Source organism: Mus caroli, chromosome 3 (genome assembly GCF_900094665.2).
Source record: "Mus caroli chromosome 3, CAROLI_EIJ_v1.1, whole genome shotgun sequence".
NCBI classification, from domain to species: domain Eukaryota; kingdom Metazoa; phylum Chordata; class Mammalia; order Rodentia; family Muridae; genus Mus; species Mus caroli.
In genome coordinates, this window is record NC_034572.1 from 5,542,221 (window position 1) to 5,554,209 (window position 11,989).

At 45.1% G+C, this 11,989-nt stretch overlaps 1 protein-coding gene across 4 annotated transcripts in view; it reads right to left on the reverse strand.

The window, feature by feature from the left end:
• The window catches only part of Znf704 (zinc finger protein 704), a 177,566-nt gene that overhangs the window by 41,196 nt on the left and 124,381 nt on the right, over positions 1 to 11,989 (reverse strand). The window lies entirely within an intron of this gene.

The window sequence follows — 11,989 nt, forward strand, 5'->3', positions numbered from 1 at the left end:
GATCTCATGGAGGCATTTCCCCAACTGAAGCTCCTTTCTTTGTGATAACTCCAGCCTGTGTCAAGTTGACATACAAAACCAGCCAGTACAGTCACTGAGGGTGGATAGGCACAGAGACCAAAACATCTCAGAAGCTCTTGTGGTTATCCACATTTACACTGTCATCTTGTTGGACTTGGGGGGTTCTTTACTTCTGTCTTGTGAAAATCAAAGATTTTAGCTTTTAAACAGGTCACCCCTGCAAATGGTTTTCTACTGGCCCTAACAAACAAACAAACAAACCAAGCTAGTCTATCTAGGCAAAATTGATTTTTCTCCAATGTCTGTGATAAATTTTCTATATTTACAAAGCCTCACAGATTTCCTGGTAAATGTTAGAATCTCCAATCCCCTGAAAACAATCCGTGTTCTTAGTTGGCCTTCTTGATGAGAGTGAGGAGCCTCAGAGAGCGAAGCTCGGAGAAGCGTCTCCAACATTCCGCAGAGCCTCTTTCACTGTGTGGGTCTGAAGCTTTCTGACTACAGCCAACATGGGTCTTCAGGAGTCACAGACAGTCTTAAACTGTGTCCTCTCTGAACATGCGATCACAACCGGTGGCCACCACTTACACGTCATGTGGTGACAAAAAAGCCCAGAAAGAATGTGACAAATTGCTGAATTTATTTTGGCAGCTGTACTTTGTGGGTCTCTGGGTATATGTATCTGGGTCCTGTGTGTACCTGTGCATATGTCTGTGTGAGCTGGTGATCTATGCTGACTATCTGGGTGTGTATACCTGTTTGGATCCTTTATGTATGTGAGTCTGCACTTCTAGTCTGTTCTATTGGGACATTATTGTCCCTGGCTCTGCTTCCAGATGCAGCCAGCCCTTTCCTTCCATTCTAGTTTCTCTCCGTCCCATTAAGGGCGTGCCCGATATCCTCAAAAGTCTGCAAAAGGCCACCACTCTCCAGGAACCTCTTGGCTGGGCTGCCGTCTGCTTGGGCCGTCAGCCAGCTGTCCCACAGTCCTGCCTTGTCAGCAGGGCCTGCCACTCATTCAGGAACAGCAGGGTCCACTGTAATGGGAAGGCAGAGCCCTATATGTCATTCAGGAAGCCTGAAGTTATCAGTCTGCTTGCTCAACAACGTCCCAGTCACCCTCAAGGAGGAAACTGTCATGCAAGTTGCACCTCTTAACTCATGCTCATGGTGGGTCATCCCCGATGTACTTACTGTGCAGCTCATTATGTTATTACCTGGAGGCCTCAAATTCCTGTGTGCTCAAGTAATGTATAGAGCTGCTAGCCACAGTGTATGGCCATAATTATTTTATGCAGGAAATTGGGAGAAAACAAGTCTAGTGTTTGCTGGTTTGCCAACTTAAGAACGATGGATAAAGTCACTGTCTGCTAGACAAAAATACACACACAATAGCCACATGTTTACCAATAGCCTTTCTTATTTCTGCTGCTTCCGACCTGTAACAGTGACCACTCTGCAGACAACGAACCGAGGGCCTCTCCTAGTCACGGCTACAGCCATTTCCCTCTCTGACTACGTAAAGAGACCGTGCCACGTCAGTGAGCATCAGAGGAGCCTGAGTGGGCCTCCCACGCCATCCCAAAGGCCATTCTGCAGCCATGGCTGTGCACGTATCAGGGAGGGACTGGGAATGTACTCCGTTGCAGAGGCACTGCCCTTCAGTGACCCCCCCGAGCTGGGGAGAGAACTGGGTAAAGGCTGCACTCAGATGGGCACACTCCTTCACACACCCAGGGGTATGGGGTGCCAGAGTCAACCCCTCCCAAGGCACACAACTTCCATACCTGGCTTCAAAAAGGAAAAGTCTACCCTTTAAAAAATGTTTGTGTCAGCCGGGCGTGGTGGCGCACGCCTTTAATACCAGCACTTGGGAGGCAGAGGCAGGATTTCTGAGTTCGAGGCCAGCCTGGTCTACAGAGTGAGTTCCAGGACAGCCAGAGCTATACAGAGAAACCCTGTCTTGAAAAACCAAATAAATAAATAAATAAACAAATAAATAAATTATATGTACTACTTTAAATTGACAAGTGTGTACCGACGATGTCACTGCCACATTCCCATATTCTACTAAGAAACAGACTTGGGGACTTTTTTTTAAGGGGAGCTCAGCCAGGCTGGCCAGGCCTGTCCAAGAAGTGACCCAGTGTGATGCTAGGCATGACACTGGTACTCCTTCCTCGTCACCTGCTTCGGACCTTCTCTCTGAGGACAGGAGCTCACTACGTGGCTCTGGCAGACCTGGGCACTCTCTGCAGCCCAGGCTTGTTCTGGGCTCAAAGATCTGCTTCTACCTCTGAGCACTAGAATTACAGGCACGCATCATCTCACCTTGCCTACAACTTGGTTCAACTAGAGGTATAGACAGAATTTTCAGTGATTAAAATATTTATGTGAACTAAAATAGAATTTATTTCAGATTCTATTTTTAATTTTGGTATCAATTTAAACTTATGTTACAATGAAAAGAATTATATATGGCTTGGTCTACATTAGTGAGAGCATAGTACTTAAAAGTTGGAGTCAAGCTGGAGTCCACGCCTTTAACCCCAGAACTCAGAAGGCAGAGGCAGTCGGTTTGATGCCAGCCTGGTCCTAGGAGGGTTTCAGGACAGCCAGGGATACACAGAGAAACTCTGTCTCAAAAAAACAAAACAAAAAACAAAATAAAAAGTAAACAAAGAAGAAGTCAACAACAAACAGACTAAATTATAGGCAGATTACGCATTGTGAAGCGCTCCCCGTTGTCTGAGACACGCTATCACTATGTAGCCCTGGAAGACCAGACTGGCCTCAAACTCACAGCTGTTCCTCTGTCTTTCCCTCCCAAGTCCCAGGATTAAAGGTGGCGGCCAGCTAGTATTTACTTTTAAAATAATTTTCAATAGTATTCTCATAATTTATTCACACATGTTTTTACTCTTTAAAGCCACATTTTATTTTAGGGAAAGCAATAGAGCTTACCTGCTAACTAACACCATAATAGAATGGCTTAATAGAGCTTCAGACACAAGAAAAGGGGAAACTTTCAAACTATAAAACCCTTCCCTCAAAACAAAGGTTTTAAATCTCCTTTTCTAAATGGGCCAAGGTAACAAATACACTCAGTGGCTAGTCCTGTCTGCGTCTTAGTGCACTGTCTGTCTGTCAGTGGAGCTGAGAAGAAAGCCTAAGTTCCACAGTCTGCCTCAGTGGAACACCGCATGTGGGCGACGCGCACAGACATGCTTCCTGACACTTCAGCACCCAGACACCTGAATCCGAACACCCCTCATGTGCAGAGAGATCCTGGGCTACTAGGTCTACATGCTTAAGTGGAGACAGCTGTAGGTATGGAAAGGTGGAAACATTTGGAGAGGAGACCCAGAGAAGGTCCAATCAGAGGACAAACTGTGGTGTGAAAGCCAACGGACACACCAGAGGACCTAAAGCATGCTTGCATGATGGACTCTCAGCCCACCTCCTGTGCTCACAGACCCTGCCACTGATGTTTCATTTATGCTATCTGGTGGAACCCTATGAAACTGCCAGAATTTAATAATCTCTACACAGTTCTATGTTAATTCATGAGGCTGAACCTGATTATCCTCATGTGCTTTTTTTGTGTGTACAAGCACATGTCTGCGAGAGCACACATGTGTATTCTATGTGCGTTTGGAGGCAGGAGAAGAATCTTTGCTGGGCCTCTCCTCAGGAGCCACAGGCCTTATCTTGAGGCAAAGTCAAGCCCCGGGATCACAGCCCATAAACGCTCAAGTGTCTCAGCCGTGGGCTTTCAAGCTCTACGCTCGCTCTGCCCTCTGCCCCAGCAACCGGCCTTCGGGTGAAGGCTACCACAGCTGGCATTGCTTTACACGGTCCTAGGAATCAAACTCATGCTTACAAGGCGAGCACCCTACTGAATGAACCTCTTTCCAGCTCTTGAAATGTTTGTCTTTAGTTGGAGACCAAGGAGTCTGTGCTGAGTAGTTTTATGTCAACATGCCATAAGTTAGAGTCATTTGACAACGGGAACCTCAGGTGAAAAAAATGCCTCCACCAGATGGTTCCTGTGCAAGCCTGTGAGGCGCCTTCTGGCTTGATGACTGATGAAGGAAGGACGAGCTCACTGAGGCAGCACTGAACTATGAGGAAGATGACTGAGCAAAACCGGTAAGCAGCACACACCATGGCCTTTGCCTCCAGCTTCCTACCTTGAGTCCTGACTTCCCTTAGTGTGTAACCTAGGAGCTGGAAGCTGAAATGGATCTCATAGAGATTCATTCAAACCCTGACTGAGGCTTAGCCACACAGTGCAAAAAGTGGTCCTCTTGTCTCAGGTTGGAAGTTCGAGTTATCTTATTTATGGCTTTTATTTGAAGATAAGCTGCAATTAGCAAACCCCAAGGCCTCAGTTTGCCTGCACTGCTCATGTGCAAAGTCCTGCGTTAGCAAGTCATGCAGTTATCAGTGTTTCTCATATGGCACAAGAACGTCCTGCTTGGCTCTGCAGGATTCTCATGCTGGGTCTAGTTTCTGTGGTTTCCATTTCTATTTTAACCATGTTACTAACAAACATTTACACTAATTCATACAGCCATTTTTGAAAGCTAATCAATTTGATGGTAAATATATGTGCCTCAGTCAATGAAAGTGGCAATTCTATATATTTGATCAGATCAGTACCACTTGAATGCTATGAAATCATTCAAAGACAGAACCATGGCACATCTAGCTGTGCCTACCAAGCATGACTTCCCAGAGCAAATGGTTGCAGAAGGATCTAATGCCATCAGAAACAAAACAGAAAGGTTATGGCTGGACACACAGTAGATCAGTAACACGGCCCAGTGGCCCTGGGCCAGACCATATCCAGTTCCCTGTAATAAGAGGTAGATGAATACAGGTTAGTAATGCTAAACAAACAGGGATCAGGCTAAAGCCAGGGGAAGGACGCAGCCGAGGGAGGGGAAAGCAACACTGCTGCTGTCTCCTATTTCCTCTGAGAACAACAGGCGTGGCTTGTAAGCTGAAGGCGCCAAGGTTACTATCTAATGTAAAAGGCATCACTATGAATAGCTGGATGGCTCACAGGTACCACCCTGTTTGCACTTATGCTGATAATCTTCACCCATGTAGACCCTCACACCACTGCAGAAGCAGAGTTTAGAAGCACTTGCTGGAGTAATGTTGCCTGAACTATGCCGAGCTTGCCCACTCCATGTATCTTTCCATTCTATGCCATTAGAAAGTTCCAGGTATCTGAAATGCAAACAGGTCTCTATTAGTATGGAGCTCGGTGCTTGCCTGTCTTCTGCTTTTCAATCCTTTCAAAGGCTTTCCGCATGCTTCCAGTGTCCCTGTCACCTCATGATATGGCATCAAATTGTAGAATCCGCTTTATTTGAAACTTGACTGGAAAATGAGCTACTTCAGATGATCCTAAAGCATGGAGAAACTAAGCTTTGAATGTGACCTATCACTAACTCCATTTGCATTTCCCACTTGCTGTGCTATCGCTATGCAGGTTCATCTACACAGATGGGAGGCCCGCCTGCTTTCTTCGGTACACAGATGACATGTCTAACAGTAAAAAAGTGCATGCCAGTGTGAGTTCTCCAAGAAGTAAGTACCAAGATGAACTCAGTTCAATGAGAAAAAAAAAAATGCCCATCAAAGACAGAGGGGTTGGGGGCAAAACAAAGCAGGAAGGTCTTGCACCTCTGTTCCTGACAGGGAGTGTGGTGGTTTGAATATGCTTGGCCCGTGGGAAGTGGCGCTATTGGCAGGCGCAGTGCAGCCTTGTTGGGGAAGTGCATCACTGAGTAGGCAGGCTTTGAGCTCTCTTACTACTCAAGCTCAGCCTAGAGCAGAAGAGAGCCTCCTCCTAGATGCCTCCAGAAGGGAATCCCCTGGCTGCCTTTGGATCAAGATGTAGACCTTTTAGCGCCTTCTCCAGCACCATGCCTGCCTGCACACAACCATGCTTTCTACCATGATGATAATGGACTGAACCTCTGAAACTATAAGCCAGCCCCAATTAAACGTTTTTCTTATAAGAGTTGCCTTGGTCATGCTGTCTCTTCACAGCAATGGAAACCCTACCTAAGACAGGGAGAAAGGCTGGGGGAAGGAGAACATACTGAGTAGTTCAATCTCTGAGCACACAGATGGGGTACTGAGCAAGACTGGTCAGTTAGAGGAGCCCTGCAGTGTCCAGAATGGCTAGCTCTAGCAGTCCTTCTTATCCAAGTCCTTGAAGCCAGAAGCACAAAGAAAGCATGAAGGTACAGTGGCTATGAATTCAAGAGATGTCAGCTGGCACTTCCATGTCCTCTAAAAGGGCCATTCTTTCTGCTGGTCAGTTTTATCTTGGGACCTTAGCTCAAAAAATTCCCACATGAGACAGTGCCTCGGCTTTTCTGAGAAACACACCGAGGACCAGTTCTGTTTGTTTTGGGTTGTTTTGTTTTGTTTTGTTTTTGCCTGTTTTTCTTCTAACCAGGCCTAGTGTGATGACTAGTTTTTATGTCAAGTTGACACAAGCTATGGTCATCTGAAAGAAGGGAGCCTCAGTTGAGAAAATGCCTCCATAAGATCAGGATATAGCCAGCCTGTGGGTCATTTTCATAATTAGTGACATGGGATGACCCAGCCCACGGTGGCTAGCACCATCCCTGGGCTGTGGTAGTCCTGGGTGCTGTAAGAAAGCAGGATAAGTAAGCCATGGAGATTAAGCCCATGAGCAGCTGGCTTCATGGCTTTGGCATCACATCCTGCCTTCAAGTTTCTTCCTGGTTTGTGTTCCTGCCTTGACGTCTCTTGATGGAGTATGATTCAGGATTTGTTAAATGAAATAAACCCTTTTCTCCTCAAGTTGGTTTTGGTCATGGTGTTTTGTCACAGCATAGAAACCCTATTAGGCAAGTTCTCTGCATTAAAACGCCATGCCAGTCTCTTCCTTATATTCTAGGACGACAGAGACCAGTTTGGACCCCTTTTCCATAGAAAGCACCACTCCAAAATGACAGACGAGAATGCCTGTAAGCCCTTTCCTTTTTGAAATGGGCTAAGCACCCCATATGCCTTGACTGTTTCAGCCGAACAGTCTAAATGTCTAAGCTTGTGCTGGACTTCTATGGGTGAAGTAAACTACTTCTGTCTTCTATGCAGAATAGAACCGAGGATTACTAATCTGACAGGACCTAGGCACTGTGAAGGAGACTCTACTCAAGGTGTGTGGGCATGGGGGGTGTGAGTTTTTAACAATAGATTGATTGAGAGCTCTGTACAATTTATACAGACAAACATGAATGACTTTAGAAGTCAGTGGTTTGTAGCATACTAACAGGGTTCTACAACTGTCACCTCTTCTAAGACATTGCCACCATCCCAGAAAGACCACCCATCCTCCAGCCTCTCTTGACACCATCCACGCATGGTCTCTACAGATTTGCCTATTCTGGTCGCTTCACATGAATGCAGTTTTACCATGAGATAATCTGTGATCAGTTTCTGACGCGTAACACAGTGTTTCTGGTGTTCACTGTGCTGAAGCAAGTACCTCACTTGTATTATGGACATACAGAGCTCCACCATATGCAAGCCACATTTTATTTGCCCACTTATGAGTTGGTGGGGGGCATCTGAGCTACGTCTACTTGTACTTTATGAATATGTAGAAATTTGTGTGGGGCAAATGTAAGTCGAACTGCTGGGACACACACTAATTCTGAGTTCAACTACTGCCCACAGCAGCTGTACCTCTTACCAACTGCCCAGTCCTGCACCCCGTCTTTCCAACGTTTGTTAGGGTCCATCTTTTGAGTCACACCATCATTCCTCCATCAGTCACAGCTCTGACCTGATGACTAATGATGCTGAGCGTCTTCACAACAGTCCCATTTCTGATTGCTTATCTTTAACAGAAAAGTTCCTCAAGTCCTTTGCTCGTTTCTTAAAATTACATTGCTTTTTAATTAATACGTTGTAAATATTCTGGATGTTTTACATATTCTTTGTGACTATGGCCTACCTTTATTGTCTTGGTAGTGTCCTTCTCTGCATTGAGTTTTAAGCTTTAATAAAGTAAAGTTTCAGTTGTCTTCCTTCCCATTGTTGCTTAAGCTTCTAGACCATATTTAAGAGACCACAAGTAAATCCAAGGTTATTAAATTTACTCCCGTTTTGCTCTAAGAGCTGGATAGTTTTATCCTTTACATTTCGGCATTTGATATATTTTGAGTTACTTCGGTGTACAGTTCCATACAGGAGACCTTGTTCATTTGTTTATAGCTCTCCAACGGCCTGCATACCACCTGTTAAGGGACAGTTTCTTGTTGAAATTAACTGTGACAGGGGACCCATTCCTTGTAACAATATTAGACATTTGCTTTCTGAGCTGCTGACTCGTGCTGAGTTTGTTTGGTACCCCTAGATCCCTTAAGTGTTTCACAGGTGTCACTGTTAAACAGGTTTCCATCTATTCTGCCCTTGTACAGATGGTAATTGTGGCAGAATTTCGTCTGGTCATTTCAGAAGGTTTAAAGTACAGAAGTGTTTATTTAGTACATCATTCCAAGACTCCATCATCTGTATTCTCGGTTACTCCAATCAGTCATAGGATACAAGTCAACTTTGTATGGGACTATGGAAGTAGAAACTGGTGAATTAGATCACATGCCTGCCATTCTGAGGCAAACATAGAGATGACAGATAATACAGAAGTGAAGCCATGGGAAAGATGATTTCAAACTGCCAGGCATCATTTTGAGGAGTCCTGTTAAAGTACCATTCCCATAACAAGTCTTCATGGATTTAAGTCTTCACCGTCGCCTTGGATAAGGGCCATGCCTCCATATCGCTGTGTAAGATTTACTTCAGTGAGGCCTGTACTCCAGGCACCCTCCTTACATCTGATACTGACATCAAGGAGGTCACTCCTTTAGTACTGCTGAGAGGGGTGTACTCTGTAAAGGCTGTGGGTCTCACCCAATAGCTGTCTGGTTCTGGGGCTTAGGGAAAGGCATGAAGTAGCAGTCTGCATAAAAATGGTCCCCATAGACTCATGTTTGAATGCTTAGTCATCAGGGTGCGGCATTATTTGGAAGGATTAGGAGGTGTGGCTTTGTTGGAGGAAGAGTGTCATTAGGGGAGTGGCTTTAGGTTTCGGGAGCCCAAGCCAGGCATGGTGACTCTCTCTTTATCTCTTGCCTTCTGTGGATCGTGATGTAGAACTCTCAGCTACCATCTGCCATGATGAAAATGGACTAACATTCTGAAATTGTAAGCCAGGCCCAATGAAATGCTTTCCTTTATAAGAGTTGCTGTGGTCATGTCTCTTCACGGCAACAAAGCACAGGCTAAGACACTTGACAAACTCCAACTGACCATTTGTTACACTAATGAGGCCTGCTGGCAGTCAAAGGCAGCACAAATAGGGCTCAATGAGTCATTCTTTTAAAAGAATACCAGTAGCAGGGTGAGCCTGGAGGAGTTATGGATAAATATGAGCATAACATAATGTGCAAAATTCTCTAAGACTCAGATAAGAACACAGGTTAAAAAGAGGGCCACATAACATTGCTGTGACTTTCCCTCATGTAACTAATGCTAGCTGCTGGAGTGTGGGACACTGACAGAGCATGGGACCACATCTCCGAGTGTGCGACCACAGTGTTCGAGAGCAGCCACAGTTATATCCATCTTGTTCCCTCTTTAAGAACTGATGTCTGCAGAATGTTCAATCAGCCAGAAGAGGTAAATGTTTGATTATTTGAATGTTCCAGAAGAAAATCCTTTCCTTGAACCTGTATCAGCCAAGAAGAAAACACATTTATGTGGACGAGAACAGTCCTGTCTCTAGAGCCCAAACTAATGGCTGACATGGGGATCCAATAAGTGTTTGGGTAATGAACAGGCAAATCAATGCAAATTCCGCACTCTCCACAACCTTATTTCTCTTAAAGGATGTGAGAGAGAGAGAGAGAGAGAGAGAGAGAGAGAGAGGGGTGGGGAGGGGAGAGATAGTCAGACAGACAGACAGACAGACAGAGGCAGAGAGACAGAGTGTGAGTTATCCAGAAGGCATGATATCGTGGGTACCAAGCTGAGGTTTTTGTGGTTGTTGTTTGATCTGGCTGTAATTCTTTCACTCTCAATAAGCCACTAAGGCTCTCAGGTAACATTAATAAGTGCTATGACTTTGGGGTACCTCTGCACAAACCTGACTCACAGCCGCCCTAAGGAACCCCTCTAGCCAGCTCACTGTGTGTCCACTGAGCTTTTCCTAGCTTCACATATTCACATGTGGAGTAGTCTTCAAAAAATCCATTCCTCCAAAACTCGAAGTTTTCCTTGTGATCATTACACACCTGATTGACAGATTCTCTTGTGAGTGCACTGGCAGCACCCTGGCCCACTTTAGGTTATAGCGGGCTGTGGCGGAGAAGGAGGAGCATGCCTGGACTCTGGGATTTCAGTATAAATATTTTGCTCAACAACAACAACAACAACAAAAATCTATTATAATTGCCTTTCTATTCTGCTAGTTGTCTCCCACAGAAGTCAGACTTAATATTCATCAGCTGAACGGATTCCACAGAAACAATAGTGATTTCTAAAATGAAAAGAACAATGGATGAACACTGGTTTTATTTCATGGCTGTAAAAATCAAAACTCTGACTCATCAAATTAAATTACTCATTAAGATCTAAGTGAAGCAACTGTACTTGGCATTCAGGCACTGAGGCTGCCAGACCGAGATGAGGTGATGTTGCAAAGAGATCACTCGATCCCTGTGCCACCCCACTGTGCAGAAGCAGCAGGTAGAGCTAGGATCACTCGGTTTTTAGAGAGAAGCCATGTGTATGGAGCTCAATACAGATTGTGCAGGAGTCTGCTCTCTTCTTTGACCATGTGGGTTCTGGGACTCAAACTCAGGTCATCAGGCTGAGCAGCAAGTACCTTACTACTGAATCAGCTCACACACTCTGGGATCACTAGTAATGTCTTAAGCCTACACAAGATGAGTATTACACTCTTCTCTCCTTTGTTTCCAGCTAGAGGATCTGAGGTGGATGTTTTCACAGTTCCTGAAAGTAAGCATCTTATTCTCTTTCTCACTCAAGACTGACTTGTGATGGGAGCTGTACTGGCTGGTTTTGTATCAACTTGACACAGCTGGAGTTATCACAGAGAAAGGAGCTTCAGTTGAGGAAATGCCTCCATGGGATCCAGCTGTAAGGCATTTTCTCAATTAGTGATCAATCGGGAAAGGCCCCTTGTGGGTGGGACCATCTCTGGGCTGATAGTCTTGGGTTCTATAAGAGAGCAGGCTGAGCAAGCCAGGGGAAGCAAGCCAGTAAGAAACATCCCTCCATGGCCTATGCATTAGCTCCTGCTTCCTGACTTCCTTGAGTTCCAGTCCTGACTTCCTTTAGTGATCAACAGCAATGTGGAAGTGTAAGCTGAATAAACCCTTTCTTCCCCAACGGCTTCTTGGTCATGATGTTTGTGCAGGAATAGAAACCCTGACTAAGACAAATTGGTACCAGCAGAGTGGGGTATTCCTGGGACAACCTGACCATGTTTTGGGGAGGACTGTGGAAGGACTTTGGAAATTTGGGCTAGAAGATCCATTTGGTATTATGAGCTATGTCAGATGTTGTGTAGGAGCTTGGAAGATAATGTTGAGAACAGTGTAGACGATGGAGGTCTGGCTTGTGAAATTTCAGAGGGAAAATTAAAGACTTTTCAGGGCCATTGCTAGTTTGTGAAGATTCTGCGGTTCTCGTTAGCTGGGGCTGAAGACTCAGCTGTGACTAACAAGATACCAGAACTACTAAAGTGAAACTTTTGCATTACTGGGACTATTGATGCTGGTTAGCTGGAGCTAAGAAATTAGCGGTGATTAAGAAGAGACCAGCATCATTGAGGTGACATCTTCTAGGAAGTGTTTTCTGAGAGCACAGAGACTGTGTTTCAGAG